This window comes from Ruditapes philippinarum, unplaced genomic scaffold (assembly GCF_026571515.1).
Source record: "Ruditapes philippinarum isolate M1 unplaced genomic scaffold, ASM2657151v2 ctg2568_1_1_1_1, whole genome shotgun sequence".
Lineage (NCBI taxonomy): Eukaryota > Metazoa > Mollusca > Bivalvia > Venerida > Veneridae > Ruditapes > Ruditapes philippinarum.
The window spans coordinates 36,538-54,281 of record NW_026852176.1 but is presented as its reverse complement, the minus strand read 5'-3'; positions in this window follow the sequence as shown (position 1 = coordinate 54,281).

Sequence of the window (17,744 nt, the reverse complement as noted above, 5' to 3'; positions counted from 1 at the left end):
TAAGAATAAAAGAGTGTGAGCTATTGCTATGTACAGTCATGCCTTACTTTCTTGTTGTCACCTTTAAAACTTTCCCCCATTGGCAATTAAATTTCAAAAAATGGTTCAATTTTTTCCAACAACCCCTTTGAAAAACCCTTAAGAGCCCCAGACTTTTTTCCCCATGCATTAAAATAAAATTTTTTGTCAACAAAATTGCTTGTCATTGAAATTTGGGCTTATATGCGTTTGAACAGGGGTTAAATCCAAGAAAAAGAAGGTCACGGGAGCAAAAATAGAAAATTTGTTAACCTCAAAAGGCACTTTTTCATCCAAATACCGGGGACGGGAAATTTTGTTTCTTTGATTTTTTGTAAAATTTAAATTTTTGGGTCCCCGGGGGCAAAAACTGTCCCCACCTGTCAAATAGGAAAAATCCTTGTTAAACACCCTAGGGGTCCCCCATGTTTAAACTAACCTGTCATAAAACTTTTTTTCGGGAAGCTTGTTAGGAAATTTGGCTGGGATAATTTGAACTTTTGTATTTTCAGAAAAATACTAGGTCACAGGACTTTAATATAATATGGGTTTGATGGGTCAGGTGAGCGATCTAGGGTCATTTTGGCCCTCTTGTTGGCTGTAACTTTGTAAGTAATCAATGGAGTATTTTAAACTTAGACAAAACAACCATTTGGACAAGACATGCTGAAAGATTGAACAGACCTTGACCCTGAGCTTTAAATCACATTGACTGTCAAGTTCAAATTATTGAATTTTGGTTAAGTTGTCATGAGGGAATGGTTCCCTCTTGCCAGTAACATGGCTCTAAATTTCTATATTACTGCATTTTATTCTATCAAATTGTTATACATGTATCTGTTTTGTTAAGGGGAACGGTTCCACTTTAGAAAGTTTGTTATAGATAAGTTTTGAAATTTTATTTTTTATTTTGAGGAGGGAATGGTTCCCTCTTACTGGTAACCTGGCTCTAAATTTCAAAATTATTGCATTTTATTCTATCAAATTGTTATATCTATTTTGTTAAGGGGGAACGGTTCCACTTTAGAAAATGTGTCGTAGATAAGTTTTGAAATTTATTTTTTATTTCGATGAGTGAACGGTTCCCTCTTACCATTTACATGGCTCTCAATTTCTAAATTATTGCATTAATTGTTATATCTGTTTTGTTAAGGGGGAACGGTTCCACTTTAGAAAATGTTTCGTAGATAAGTTTTGAAATTTGTCTTTTATTTCGATGAGTGAACGGTTCCCTCTTACTTGTAACCTTGTTCGTAATTTATAAATTATTGCATTTTATTCTATCAAATTGTTATATATTTTAAGGGGGATATATTTGAAATTTATTTTTTATTTCAATGAGGGAACGGTTCCCTCTTACCGGTAACATGGCTCTCAATTTCTAAATTATTGCATTTTATTCTATCAAATTGTTATATCTATTTTGTTAAGGGGGAATGGTTCCACTTTAGAAAATGTATCATAGATAAGTTTTGAAATTTATTTTTTTTTTGATGAGGGAACGGTTCCCTCTTACTGGTAACCTGGCTCTAAATTCTAAATTATTGCATTTTATTCTATCAAATTGTTATATCTATTTTGTTATGGGGGAACTGTTCCACTTTAGAAAATGTGTCGTAGATAAGTTTTGAAAATTGTCTTTTATTTCGATGAGGGAACGGTTCCCTCTTACTTGTAACCTTGTTCGTAATTTCTAAATGATGGCATTTTATTCTATCAAATTGTTATATATATTTTAAGGGGGAACGGTTCCACTCTAGAAAATGTGTCATAGATAAGTTTTGAAATTTATTTTTTATTTCGATGAGGGAACAGTTCCCTCTTACCGGTAACATGGCTTTAAATTTCTATATTACTGCATTTCATTCTATCAAATTGTTATACATGTACCAGTTTTGTTAAGGGGGAACGGTTCCACTTTAAAAAATTTGTTATAGATCAGTTTTGAAATTTTTTTTTTATTTTGAGGAGGGAACGGTTCCCTCTTACCATTAACATGGCTCTAGATTTCTAATTTATTGCATTTTATTTTATCAAATTGTTATATCTCTTAATTTGTTATGGGGAACGGTTCCACGTTAGAAAATATGTTATAGATAAGTTTTGAAATTTATTTTTTATTTTGATGAGGGAATGGTTCCCCCGTAAGCATAATGTATCTCTTATTACTGAAAAATTGCTTTTATTTTATCAAAATATGTTGTATTCTGCACATGGCTTTTGTTCTTCGGGGGAACGGTTCCCCCGAAAACATTTGCAAAAGAAACAAAAAATAAAATTTGTATGTTTACTTTAGCTGTTTGTCTTTTACTTTTCACAAAACAATACCATTACTTTAGCTGAAAATAATGTAAAAATAGTGCATTAAAAAGGGGAACGAGTGTATTTCCCCTTTTTAAAATATATCGAGTTATAAGTAAATCATTACCGACCATCGTCAATGTCTACTTTTGTAGCGATGACATGCAATATGATATTTTAATAAAGGAATGAGGAAAGGGTCACACGATGCCAATTCTGGAGAATGATCGGAGTGGGATTATCATTTTTGTTCATGAAATAATAATTAATAATTATACCATTAAGCACTCGTGTACATTATTTAAAAAAAAAACTAACTAGACAAATAAGACAGTCATGATGACGAGGAGAGAGCGACCATAACTTGTTACCAATTTATTCTTTCTTATTATTCTAATAATCTTATTAGTTACCCGTTTGAAGATGTTTAAGCTTTCTCAAGAATGCAGACAGACAGGCATTTTATATGTTGAAAATATAAAATCTAAGTAATTAAACAAACGTAGTATGCAAACACATTATCAACAAAATATAGAAAAAATTCAATTTATTCAAAGAAACTTTATTTTTGATTTATTGGTGTATCTAAATAACACATCTCATTGGTCAAATGTTATTATATAGTGGCGTCAAGAATATGACGATCGCCAAAGATGTAGACTTTTATGATTATAATTACAGTTATTATTATTAATATTTCAAATTAATACTAGTTATATCGGTCACCATACTTAATCAACTATGTTATTAAATATAAAATAAAAAACAAAGTTATCCCAGATGTGATCAATTCAATTCAAAATCTGTAAGTCAATGGGGTCGTACAAATGTATAATATTAAATGTAATCAACCAAGTGCAATAATGTCAGATAGATAACTACCTACAATAATATAATTATTATAAATTAAATAATATTGATAATTAACGTATATTTGCATTCATCTCAACAACATACCATGCTAAATCAGCACACTTTACTGAAAATAACATAAACTTGAAAACTCATTTAATTTGAATTGTCATTAGAATACATATCCCCAGTCATACTCTACACTTTGTTTCTTATAAACAGTGCCTGTTTTCACAGCATCATTGGTTTAATTACCCATGTGAATGTGTTTGTGTTCAGGCCTATACCTTTTGACATACATTTTGCTGGAAACGGATAATTCTATGCTGCCTGCTGAACATACTTAAATTTCTTTATTTATTATTTGCTAATAAAAAATAAAACAAATTAAATAAAACGAATACCTTTTATATTTCATATAGCATAGCCTCTTTTACAGTAATACATTTTGATCAATGAGCATTTGCAGTGTGTGTTGAGATATTGGAATGAAAACTGCGGTAGATCTGTCTGAATCAATTATATATATAATTTAAAAAACATTATTATAGTTTTTACTTGTTTTGATTATTTTTCTACAATATCTCTCAATACCCATTAACACTAGTTAGGAAAGTGAAATGTAGTATGTTTACAGAAAATCATCTACACAAAAATGCTTAAACAGACACTTAAAAATGAAACAACCTCTTTCATTCATTTTATGTATGACAATAATCATTGTTTGTTTCAAACCTGAAAAAAATCCCATTTCCATCCCTCCCAAAAAAAGCAATGTTTTAAATACATTTCAACAATTAAAATTACGTCATGTATAAACTAAATTTCAATAGCAAAAGCTACACGGAATTTAAATGACTGTCAATGCATAACAAAATAAGTATACATACAACCTGTTTCAAGGATCCTTTTGTAATATTTTAATGGACGTTTTGTCTCGATTAAATAATGAGACGGATTCAGCTTAAAACTGTTCGTTAAAGTGTGCGTTAATTTGTGGTATAGTGGTAGAATAAACACATATTATTTGTGTTGTTAAATAATTTATCACTTAATGATTAAAATCTAATATTGTCACCATGGCGAATAAACATTCCATCATAATTGATATAAATGTACGTTCGTGGAGTTATAATTGGAACTGTTACCAATCATTTTTGACATATTGACCAACAAATGTCCATCGTTATCATAGTCGCATATTGTCAAATAACAAATAATTATAAATAATTACATGTATCTCGCTCTAGTCACTGTGCGTCATTCATTTGAATTTTAAAATTATATATACGATTAATCAGGCAAGGACCAAATAACAAATCTTCTAAAGTTGCACTTTTATACCTTTATCGAATAAGATAACTTTGAATTACTTACACAGAAAGCGAAATGTCAGTTTATTTGTTGAATCACATAATTTGTACATTGTCAATGCAGTTTAGATAGGCATTAGTTTTTCATTAATTATTGACAAGTCAGTCAAGATAATTCTAGTATTTACACGAACGATTTTACAATACTTGCAATGTGATAGCAAAAGAAGAAAAAGAAAACGATCAAGTTATTGTAAATATCTTAAACAGTTGACACCGCCTTAAGTCGCATAAACATTTCTAGTGATGAAATTACATTTTTTTTAAATTTCCGAACACATAAATGATTGATAAATAAAACTATAAAACTACAAAGTAAAGCTTGGTTTTCTTTTAAGCACGAGACGGCCAATAATCAGATTTGTATATTGATAACTGTATAAATTCATAACAATAACACAAAGTCAATAAATAAAATGTGGGTTTTATGAATTTCATGTCGTTCATGACGTAGTTATTCAGATAATTATCATGTATAAAATTAGTTCAAAATTATGGGTATTACACATAGTATCATTACATGATTACAGTTCTAATCCGTTGATATATATTCTTCTTTCACGTGTTGGAAGAATTTATACACTGATTGCTAATCTCGTCCAAATAATTATTTGTAGATAAAATATTAAAAACACATTTTAAAGAAAGCGACTTAGTTGGATCATGTTATTCCACTAAACTAATATTTAGACTGGTATATGCCTTTAATTGTGAATAAAAAGATATCACAAATGAAAATATATCTGACTACTTCTAGTGCAATAGAAACTGCTCTATGTCGTTAATCATATTTAAAAGACATCGTGATTTTGAGGGATATCTCAAAACGTTTAAGTCAAGCTGAATACAAAATGTTTAACAGCATATAATACTAAAACCCTTCTTATTCATTTGTTTCATGTTGAACATACGATGAAAGTTAATAAACCAATAACAATCAATTTTAGGAAACTAACATCTAGTTATAAAATTAGTAAATTATGACGTCCATATACGTTTACAAATCACGTACACATTTAAGAGTAAACAATTAAAAAGGTATAATTATATATTTGTTTTAAAACTTAATTGAAAAAATGTTAGAAACGTATAATAAGATATTGCACTCACCTTAAGGAGCTGAAAAATATAATAGAAATGATATAATATGTAACTAAGTATCACTGAATTTATATTTATAATAATTATAATCTATAACATACATGTTTTGAAATAAATTGTAAAGAAATCGATGTTAAATTTAAAGTATAAAATCTTGAATCTATCAGTAGGGATATAGTCAAACATCATATTAAGTCATACAATTAACATATCTAATTCAATTTCAGATAGTCAATAAATTTAACATATCATAAATTCTTTTCTTTAGAAAAGTTATACTTATTAACCTCTTTCTAAGATTGGAGTATTATGAACTCAGCATAGTAACTGTCACTAATTTTCATAATAATTAATATGCTTTATCGTTATTGTATAACTAGACGTAATGAGCAACACGTTTTGATAGTTTCGGTTTGTCGGACAAAAACATCAGCTTCATATTAGTATAAATGTTCGGAGAAAAGGAATAAGATATATTACAAATGTACAAGTGCACCTTTTGTTCGTGATAAAACGACTGCAATATGTATCCCCTATATTTAAACGCATTTTCTGCAGATAGATGAAAATGCTTGAATATATTGTTGTAAGTATTAAAAACGTTTTATTTTTGTACGTAATTAAAGAGTAAAATATGTAGCTAAACATAATCGGTCTGCGTCGTAACATTATTTATTTTATTATCATTTCACCTGAGAGATCCTCCTTTCCTTTTATTTGGTAACATATATGTTATAATACATTAGGCAAAGCAAATGCAATACAGTATGAAGCAAAAAAGTAAGAAGTAATTGACAAAAATGCAGTTGATAAAATAAATAGCATGCTCATTACTCATGTCAGATATACGCTACCGTCCTAAGTACGGACATGGTAAACTTTTAAATTTGTAAAGCTGAACTTTCATTTGATTACACCAATAATTATCATTGTTAGTGATTATATCGCCCTGCATGCAAGTGAAGTGATGAATGGAGTCTAACGACAGTAAAATGTTAAAGCAGCAATTTTGAGCACTGTATCCGAAACATTTAAACATTAATAAGCATATTTAAACTTCATATATGAGACATTTATTTTAGCAAGAGCAAGCGACAAAAAATAGTAATGATACCCTTATTACCATTTATAAAAAATATCGAGAAAACCACTGCCAATATTTTACTATTCTTTGGACGTACAGGGTAAAAATATCATTTTGTTTAACATGCAGATTGCAATTAATTGGTAAACGTATTTGTTTTATGTTGTCTATTTCTATTACACTATAAGTATACGTTTGTGTGCTTTGCTTTATACATTATAATAAATTACGAAATATCACATGACTTGCACTGTCAACATATAATTATCGATTATTTTTATTAATAAAAGAATAATGATAACAACAGTATACGTGCATATTGTTATTACAAAAGAAGCACAAATGACAACTTATTCAATCATCACATTATCGGTTCTTGATAAGTGAACTCATTGTTAAAAAAGAAACGATATTTGTATAAGTGAAAGTTAATCATTTTCTCCCGAGTTGATTTCCTTTATTTCCATAGACATGTAAGGGGGATTTGAATTACTTATTCAATTACTCGTACATGTGCATAGGATTGAAGAAATAGAATTACAATTTCCGTTTCTCTTAAAGTGTAGAGCAACATTTACTTTGTAACTTTTATATTATGTTTGGCCATAAGGCTTTTATCTCGTTTAACTAATTCCTTTTTGAAATGACAACACCGCCTTAATGAATTATACTAAACTTAGTTCGTGTTGCAATATTTATTCGTCATTATATTCAATTGAGCCGTGTCACGACAAAACAAAGATAGTGCGTTTGCGACCAGCTATCAGTTTCTCTACTTGTAATAGGGTTGGTAAGCGATTAGCATGGATCCTGATCAGACTGCGCGGATGCGCAGGACGGTCTGGATCCATGCTTGTCGCACATCCGTTATGTTGGTTTTGTCATGACACGGCTCAATTACTTTCTTCCAATATAAAGTGAAGTGTTATATTGTGTGATTTACATTTTCCATATATTGTCATTTTAATATCTAATGTCAATGTGTTATTCTTTTATGACAACGTATGCTTTGATGGCGTCCTTTATTTAAAAGATAAAAGTATCAACAAGCTAAAAGAAGTATTACGAGCTTGTATATTTTGCAACGTTCTGACATAAAAACGTTTAAATAATAAAAAAGTGTTAATTGCGTCCTAGAATACATCGACACTACCATTTCCGTATAAAAGGAATATTATTTTCAGTGCGGAGTTGACATCTCACATTTAGATACTCTTATTTTTAGCCAAAGTCAAGTCAAAGTCAAATTTCCTTTATTACACACATTTCATGTTAACATGAATAAATGTGGTTACTAATAAGTACAATGTTAGTAGAGGCTCTTTAAACAAATGTACAATGTATAATTATATAATTTGAGTGGTAAAATAATCGTAAAAAGAGTATTTATTCATATCATTTGCTGAACTGCAGTACGTTAAATTAACAATGTATCAAAACCACAAATTGTTAAAGTTCTTAGTAAATATGTTACCACAAAAAACCGTGGACAGTCACGTAATTTAGACACTCTCTAAGGGTATAATTTCGTTTTATATTACCTTTCTTTTATTTATCGACAAACGATGAGAATAGTTACAAAAAAGAAAAAGGGAAAAGAAATTATAATATAAACAACTGACAAGTGATGTACAATTATGTACGACATAATATTTTAAACCTTTACAATGACATTTCTAGACTCATACTTATAAGCTAAATGAAAAAAAGTGTCATACTATTTAGACAAATATTATAACAAACAAACACTTTACTATGGGTAATAAAAGTTTAATCTGTGAAATATTCGTGTAATAGTCTTGGAATGTAATGTTAGTAATCACATATGAGGTGAATACTAATTTGATTATTTTAAAATTATTGTGTTAACAAATTTACATAATTTCAAATATTCGCTCTTGTTTTCTGTATTAATTAGTTGTTCTAGTTTGAATGTATTTGCACTTCTGTAATAATAGGGTTTCAAACATTTCTTTCTTTCATCATTAAGCAAAACACATTCAAATAAGTAATGAAATTTGTCGCCTATTTTATTGTTACAAGAAGTACATGTTCTTTGATTGATTGGTATTCGGGCCCAATTTCCGGTTTCTATTTGTAATCAATGGTTACGTTTTCGAAATTTTATCATGTAACGAAGAAAAGGTTTAGGGGTTGATAAAAGGTATTTTTCGAATTTAAATTCTTTTTTGAATATTCTGTAGAATGTACTTTTGCTAGAGTTTTGAATAACGGAATACCAATCATTTAGAAAAATATCTTTAAGTTTCTGTGTAATTGCTAATTTCAACCACTTCTCGTTTCCAAAATTGTGTGTATCCCATATATTACATAAACCGCAATTTATAAAAAAATGTCTTAAGTTTGCAATCCAAGGAAATTTTTTTCTCAAATTATTTTCACTTAAGTTTTTTGAAAGATTATATGTAATATTGTATAATAGAGACGACAATTTCTTTTGATGATTATTTACATCGTGCTTTTTTAATCTAGCCCAAAACATGATTATTCTTTCGTTTATATCAATAGATAGCGGCAGGCAGCCTGTTTCTCCGTACACCATATAATTTGGGATGGATCTTTTCATATTTATAATATACTTTAAAAAAAATTAATTGGACTCGTTCAATCACTTCTATATTACCATATCCTAATATTTCTGCCCCATAAAAAAGAATAGGTTTTATTGTTTTATTAAAAAGATCTATTTGGATATCAATTGGTAAACTAAGTCGATTTGAGTTTCTTATTAAACTATACATTGCTCTAGTAGCTTGTAATGCTATATGTTTTTTAGTTTTAGTATATGATCCACTTTTACAAAATAAAACTCCTAGATACGTGTACTCCGTTACTACCTCTAATTTTGCGTTGTTCAAGATAAAATTATAGTTTTGTTGTCGTCCTTTAGAAAATACTACGATTTCGATTTAGATGTATTTACAGTAAGTTTCCATATTTTACAATAATTTTCATACAAATGTAATGATTTTTGAAAATCTTCAACCGATTCAGATAAAACAACAGTGTCATCAGCGTAAAGTAATATAAATATCTTTAAAAAATCACGAATTTCGTCTGCGTTTTGGTCATTTTGTACCGTGATTCCCATAGTGTCATTACTATTTGCAAAATAATCGCTAAGGTCATTCAAAAACATTGAAAAAAGTAGAGGGGACAAATTCTCTCCTTGACGTACGCCTATGTTACTAGGGAAAAAAATTGAAACTTCAAAGTTAACTCTGACACACGATTTAATGTTATCGTACATGTTTTTAATGTGATCTAAACAATTTCCTGTTATATTAAGATTAAAGAGGTTTTGCCAAAAACCATTTCTCCAGACTGTATCAAAGGCTTGTATGAGATCGATAAAAGCACAGAAAAATTTATTTTTACTGTTATTAACGTAATTGATTAAATGATGTAATACAAAAATTTGGTCTGTGGTTGAAAACCCCTTCCTAAAACCTGCTTGACTATTATTTTTTATATTATTTTCATCTGCATAAGTAGTAAGCCTATTATTTATTATACTGGTAAAAAGTTTTTCCAAACAGCTTAGAAGTGTTATAGGTCTATAATTTTCAGGTTTACTAGTATCACCTTTGTTTTTATATATTGGATTTATTATCCCAATAGTCCACATTTCAGGTATAACACCTTTTTCAAAAACTAAATTAAAAAGTTTGAAATACGTATCTTTCATTAAACTATATGAGCATTTTATTTGTTCGTACTATTTGGTCTAACCCACATGCTTTTTTATTTTTCAACATTTTTACTGCCTTATCAATCTCTTCATATGTTATAGTACAATTGATAGATTCGTTTTGGTTTGATTGCTCATTATTTTCTAGATCAAATGTGTTATTGTCATTAATTGTTCCATCATTTGAACATTTAACATTTCTGAAAAATTCATACATTTCATCGATACTTGCTTCCGTTTTGCATTGACTGTTATTATTACGAAGTAAATTCCAATATTTCCTGAGGTCTTTGATTTTTAATTTGCGAAATTTATCAATATTTCTATTCAAATGTTTATTATTTTTAAAATTTTTTATTTTTAGTATTTTTGCATATCTTACTTTTTTCTTTAAGATTATATTTGTTTTCGTCAGTTTTTCTTAATTTATATAAATATTTCGCTCTATGAAAGTTTATTCTTGTTTTCCTACACTGATATCCAAACCAAGAGCTATTGTTATTTACTACTTTATTGTTGTTTTTAATTTTATAGCCAAATGCTTCCTCAGAAGTTTTAAGAAATAGTGAGGAGATATATGTAACTAAATCATCTACATTTTGCTGATTAAAATTGTCGCCATTTTTCAAAATGTCAAGTTTTTCATTTAATTCCTCTATAAGATTTATGTCAAAGTTCTGTAAAATCATATTGTCCCATAATTTAAAAGATGGTTCAGTATTATTAACATGTTCAACAATTTCAATTTGGTTTGTATTCAATGTTAAAACAATAGGATTATGTGCATCTGATAACATGGGACAAAAATCTTTAACAATAAGATCGAGTACATTTTTAAACAGATTTGAATTACATATAAAATAATCGACGGTACTGGTACCTTTACAAGTAATACTTCCGGTGTAATCGCCAGAAGATCGACTATTTAATATATACATATTATTTAATTTTAAAAAATCAATAAATCTATTACCGTAACTGTTATTATGTTTATCGGTGTTATAACGTAATAGCTTTACATTTTGTGCACTTTGAAATTTACTCATTTCAGTATCAAATTCATCGCAAAGAACGTTTAAGTTTTGGTTTTCCAAAAAACGTCTATCGACTGTTATAAAATCTTCAGTTGATTTTGTACGTGAATTGAATTATCCAAACAGTATATACGATGAGTCATTGTCCAATAGGCGATTGAAATCGTCTTGAATTTCGGAATAAGGATCGTCAAGTGCATAGTCCGAGTATTCGGGTGGTATATACACAACACCACAGAAAATGTCTGTTTCAGATTTGCATAAAACCTTAGATATCTTAAACCATAATACAAGATCATTATCAGAATCTATGACTGTAACAAATTTGGATAGATTTTTTTTAACTGCTAGAGCTAGATCGCCAGACTTACTCCTGGTATTTCTTTTTCGATATTTGAAGTATATATCATAATTTTGTATTTCAATATGATCCAAATTATCAGCTTTAATTTCCTGAAAACCAATTATGCTGTGATCATTCACCAACTCGTTAAATTCGGGGCAATGCAATTTTGATTTAAGTTTGCAAACGTTTAAGGATAAAATCTTAATATTGTTGAGTGCAAAGGATAATGTCTCAGTTTCACGACTGTCGGAATTTGCTATCGCGGTGAAGGAAGAATTTAAGTCGCCGCATTTACATATTGGCTTAAGTTGCACGAAGAATTTGTTTGTATGTTATTATTATTATCATTATTATTATCCTTATTATTATTATTATTATTATTATTATTATGATTATTATTATGATTATTATTATTATTATTATTATCATTATTATTACTATTATTATTATTATTGTTATTCGAGTTTAAGATTCTATCATTCTGACAAACATTTTCATTTAAATAAGTTTGGTATGTCACAAAAATTGCCGCTTTGTGTAAATTTTCAAAAACTAAGCAAAGATTGCCGGAAGTTGTAAAAATGGAAAACAAACAGCTATAAAAAACGAGATAGTACCAAGTACTAAACCAAACATAAAGTGCACATATCCAAAAATAACAGAAAAATACAAAATAATTGAAACAATAATAATCAAATAAACAACCGTCAATATTTACAGTAAACGGGTTTGCATATACATGTTGAACACTATTAGGTTTAAGCACTGGTTCATATACTTCAAAAGTACTGCAACAATAAATACACAAGTACTGACCTACTAATCTCATAGTCATTTTACAGTTACATGTATGATATATAACATGACTAAAATAATCGATGCATTTACAGCGACAGTATACAGACGGGCACATGTTTTGAAAATAATCATCTTCGCCATTATATTGATTTGTATAATGATAGCCATCAAAAAAGTCAATGAAAAATCTATTTATCAAATTGTCATTATCAAAAAAGTGACTTAAAACCTCAGTATCAATTTGTTTGTGGCAAAGTTGTGTCAGATTTTGATTTAATGAATTATGTTCAATTTCAATATTTCTATAATAAGGGTAATCTACATACCAGTTAAAAATATACTTATTTTTTTCACAAAAACATAATTTGTTTTCAAGCATATTGCATCTAGGCAGCGATGAATAGCTTAGTTCACAAAAAAAGAACTGAATTTACTATAGTTGTTGATCGATTGACATGCGTCACATGTACAAAAACAAAAACACTCATTATAACGGTATTGAATAAAATAGTCCGTGTGACAATTATCATTGAAAGAAGACTGTGTAAAAGTAATGTTACGATTGGAGAAAGATGACTCTCCACGCCTGTCCTAATAATTGACTGTTACACTATCCCCGGTGTTTTGAGGTTGAGGTTCGTCTAGTGATTCCGTGTATTTGCACTGGTCAACGGCGATACTGTCATTTGAGCACGAATCCAAATTCAAGACACGTTTATCATAATCAATTTGTACATTACTTTGAATATCACTATTCTCGTTGGTGAAACGTTTTGAAGCGATTTCACTATCTAATGGTGAACGCTCTTTTCTCTTGGTTTGTTCGCGTCTATCACTAAGAACATCGTAAGGATTGGGCGTTGTGAAAGTGATTACATGCTTTGCATAAGGGGCATTTCCTGCTGTACGAATTTGCTGGTTGGAGTGTGTGTGGTTGTTTTGTTTTGTTAGAGGGCGGAGCGTGTAAGATCCTTGCTGTTCGCCATATTTAGGTGGGTTAATGGGACGTGAAAGTGTTCTCTGTGTGCCGTGTTTATCAAAGTACGTACCCCGGTCCGGATCGAATGGTTTGTTGTTAACTAACATTCTGTCCTTCAATAGAACTACCTTCTCTTTAAGTTCCGATAATTTGCGTAACGCCGGGTATATCCTCTTCCGTTTATCTTCTATTTGCTTCGGAAAATGTTCGTGAATTTTTATTTTAGTTTGTGACTTATTGAACAATGTCCCAGCTTTTCGTACTTGTTCCCGTTCACAAAAACTGTCAAACTGAGCAATGATTGGTCTAGGTCGGTTGTTCTCCGCGGCCTTTTTTGGGTCTCCTACTCTATGAACGCATTTGAATTTGATGTCAGTGGCATAAATTGGTGCTTCGGTTTGAATTGAAGAGTTGTTTTGAACCTTATCAAACAAGAGTTTACGCACAGTTTCTTCAACATTTTCTCGAACAATTGGTTTTTCTGCACTATTGCTATTAACATGTTGCTCATCAATTTTTAAGGAGCGGGCCTCGTCAACTCAAAAAATAATAAGATTGATTTCCATGACTTTTGCTTGTAGGTCAACTGTACGTATATTAAGGCTTTCGTTTTGTTTGAGTAATGTTTCAATCTGTTTTTCAAGATGTGTAGTTCACATGTCGATATGTTGTATTGTTTTTTCTGAGTCATTTATGGCTTGTTCAGTGATAGAACTATTTGTTTGACAATAAAGTTCAACATCATTCATTCGTGATTCAATGGATTTATTGTCCTGACGGATTTGTTACACCTCTGCTGTAAGTTTAGTAATACTTTTTTTCGATGGGTTCAATATTAGAGACATTTTGCTCAATAGCTTTAAGGCGGTTGTTCATCTCATTCATTAGATCAAGTACATTTGGTTGAGTATTGTCGTGGGTGGGGCATGATGGAAACCCCAAAGACATCGTTGGGCGAAACACCGGGCTATGTCCACTTGTATGAGGAAAGAAACTAGACCCAGAGTATTGGGGGTATTGGGGATAAGGTGGTATGTAACATGCTTGGTTCGTCTGGTTTTCCCGTGCAGATTGTTGTTTTGACTTACTGCTATTAGTGCCGGCATTACCCCCCTGTTTCCTTTGTTGCCATCTGTTGACATAATTGTTGAACTGAATTATTGAATCCAGACCACATTATTCACCAAAATAATTTATTGTTACCTCTATTGTAGTGATTTGTTACAATTGTATTCAGGTGCTTCGAAGAAAATAAGTTTTTATACGCCAAATTCGCTAAAATCAATATACTATTTTCTCCAAGTTACAAATAGCCGCCATTTCTTTCGGGCCTCGTTTTCGTTTTCTATATAGAAAATATATAGATCGTGTGTTGCTCATCGTCCTAAATTATGGTACTTGATTATATTATATATTGTTCTGGAGAAAGTGACCAGTGACAGTGCGAATAAATTAAATTGACATTCTTTATATCAATTGTATTTCTGTGTTTTGATTTAGGATCAACAACTATTTCTTTGATTATGAGTCTGCTTTAAAAAATATACTGTGTTTTATGACAATTATATATCAATATACAAACTTTAATACAATTTATTTAATATAATGTTTTAAGATCAAACATTGCCATAAACATTTAACTATTGCTTTTCTTAAAATGTTCTAGTCAAATTTGCCTCTTGTTAAAACCGTTGAACATTATTAGGCCAGCATAGCGACATTGGAACGTATGGATTTATTATTCTTTAATCATATCACAACTTTAATGACGAAGTTATTTGTAAAAAGAAGACAGCAACAATTGTATAGTATCAAGAGGGCAACCAAAACCTATGCCGGGAACTAAAGTATTTACTTAAAGCAGCATGCCAACAAATACATGGTAATTTTCATGAAAATTTTGAACAAGTATTTGAAAGTAAACTATTGTGAAGTGACAAAAAAGTTAATTACACGTTGCAAACGACAATAAATTATTACAATCCACGTTATGGTATTAATAACGCAGAAGAAATATTGTGATAACTTCACCTAAATTACTCATTGTTTGCAAAAAAGTCACCTAGTACTCGAATCTTTGTTTCATTTTTCTTAAAATCTTTTGCTCACCTGGAGGGATGCAGCTCTAAAGTCTATCATATGCATAAAGCTATTTTATTTTAAATTATAAAATCGGTAATATTTGTTGTAAGTCTTCCTATAATGAAGCAGTTAGTATCAACAATCATTACGGAATAATACCCTTTATTAAGTATTCACTAAGTATTTTATATATAAATGACACGCCTTGAAAAACATAACATTGCGGGACATTATTGTCAGCATAGCAACACTCAATGATCTCGGAAATGATATATCTTAATTTATATAATACTCTTATTGAGCAACAATATTTTATATAATTGTAATTAGTAAAAAAATGCAAAAGTAGGCCAGATGACAAGATGCGTTGAATTAAAAAAAAATATTCATTAACATTTCTGTTGTTTCGTGTTCTGTTTGTTTGTGTGTTCAAACTTTAAGCATGATGATTATGTGACGTTCAATAAAATTTAGGTAAACATCCAATCAAACACATAATATAATCATATTTTCTTAATTTTATTCGTTTACGTTCACAACATTCTCTTTTCAAAATGATCGTTGATATTCAAGAAACAAGTCTCTTTTACACAGAAAACTTTTCGTTACTTCTTGTTATTAAGAAATGCAAACTGTGTTTATACCTGATTCAGAATGTAATTTCGAAACGATTCAGTTTCTAGACGCATTGAATTTAGTTTGATAAAATTAAAGGCCTACTGTTTTATGAGATGAAAACCTGATCTATGATAACTAACATACTTATGACTAAAACATTGTACAATGACACTTTTAAAACAAGTGATTTATTGGATAAATCAATGAAATCGGTAAGTTATTGTTTTAAACGAGTTTTAATGTTCAATTAAAGCTATATTTCTATGATTGACATGAAAAAATTAAATAGTGTTTACTTTTTTCAATAATTGTTTTTAAGTCGTTTTCTTTGAACATTTATTCTGCACAAGAGCTACGGACGTCGAGATCGTGGTCTTTTTTTCCGAGTTAAATTACGAGTCTATCGATGGTTGTGGTTCAAACATTTAACGCTGGTCTACAAATGGATCACCATCAGCGATTTGTTTATTATGAATATCCACAATATGTACGTACATGCAAATAATGTTTCAAGAATCACTGCAAAATAGTGTTATAATAATTTATATGTTACATAGTTATATTTGTACGCCGCATGCGGTTTAAGGTCTCATCTGCATAACAGGTAGCAACTCATGCATGTGTGATTCTGGACTTTGTAAGGGTTATTGTACAGTTACGCGTACATTATGAAAAAAAACTGTGTTCTACATTATCAAATATTAAAATTTGCAAGTCGTTACGTTAACCAATGACCTTACTGGAGAAGTAATTTCTTTTTTTAATTTCTTGACATACAAAATATATAATCAAGTTAAAGTAATGTTCGATTAAATTTACAGCGATGGAAACGTTAGAATAACAAAACATGACATATTTAATTTACTTTATTATAATAGCACACTTTTGTTTCATGTGCAAACAAGTTAAGATAATGATGTCGTATACTGAAATACGGAAAATGTGACTGAAATGAAAATTATATATGCTTCGTATGATTACTCTCAAGAAATGTGTTTGTATATATAAGTATATATAAGAAATTAGGAACAAAATGTTATGACATCAGTGAGAAACACATTTAACTAATAAAAGCTAGTCTCAAAGTATCTCTTGATGAATGTATTAGGATAATGTGCATAAATCAACTTAGAAAGAGTATCACCTATTTCACTAGCCTTTTGTTTGCAAATTGTTAATTATTTCATAGATGAAGTGAACGTAACATTTACTAGTATCACAATTCAAAATGAATTGGCGTTAGATTTGATAGTTATGATTTATAATTAAAATAAAGATAAAAAGATGATAAAGAGGGTTGTCCTTTTTTAGCGTCAGCCGAGCAAAAATCAGATATATTGATCACTATATCTGACAAAATTTTGCAACAAACACAATAGACAGAATGTGGTAACGAAATCAAAGATGACTTTAAATGTGTTTGAATTTCACACGATTATCAGCACA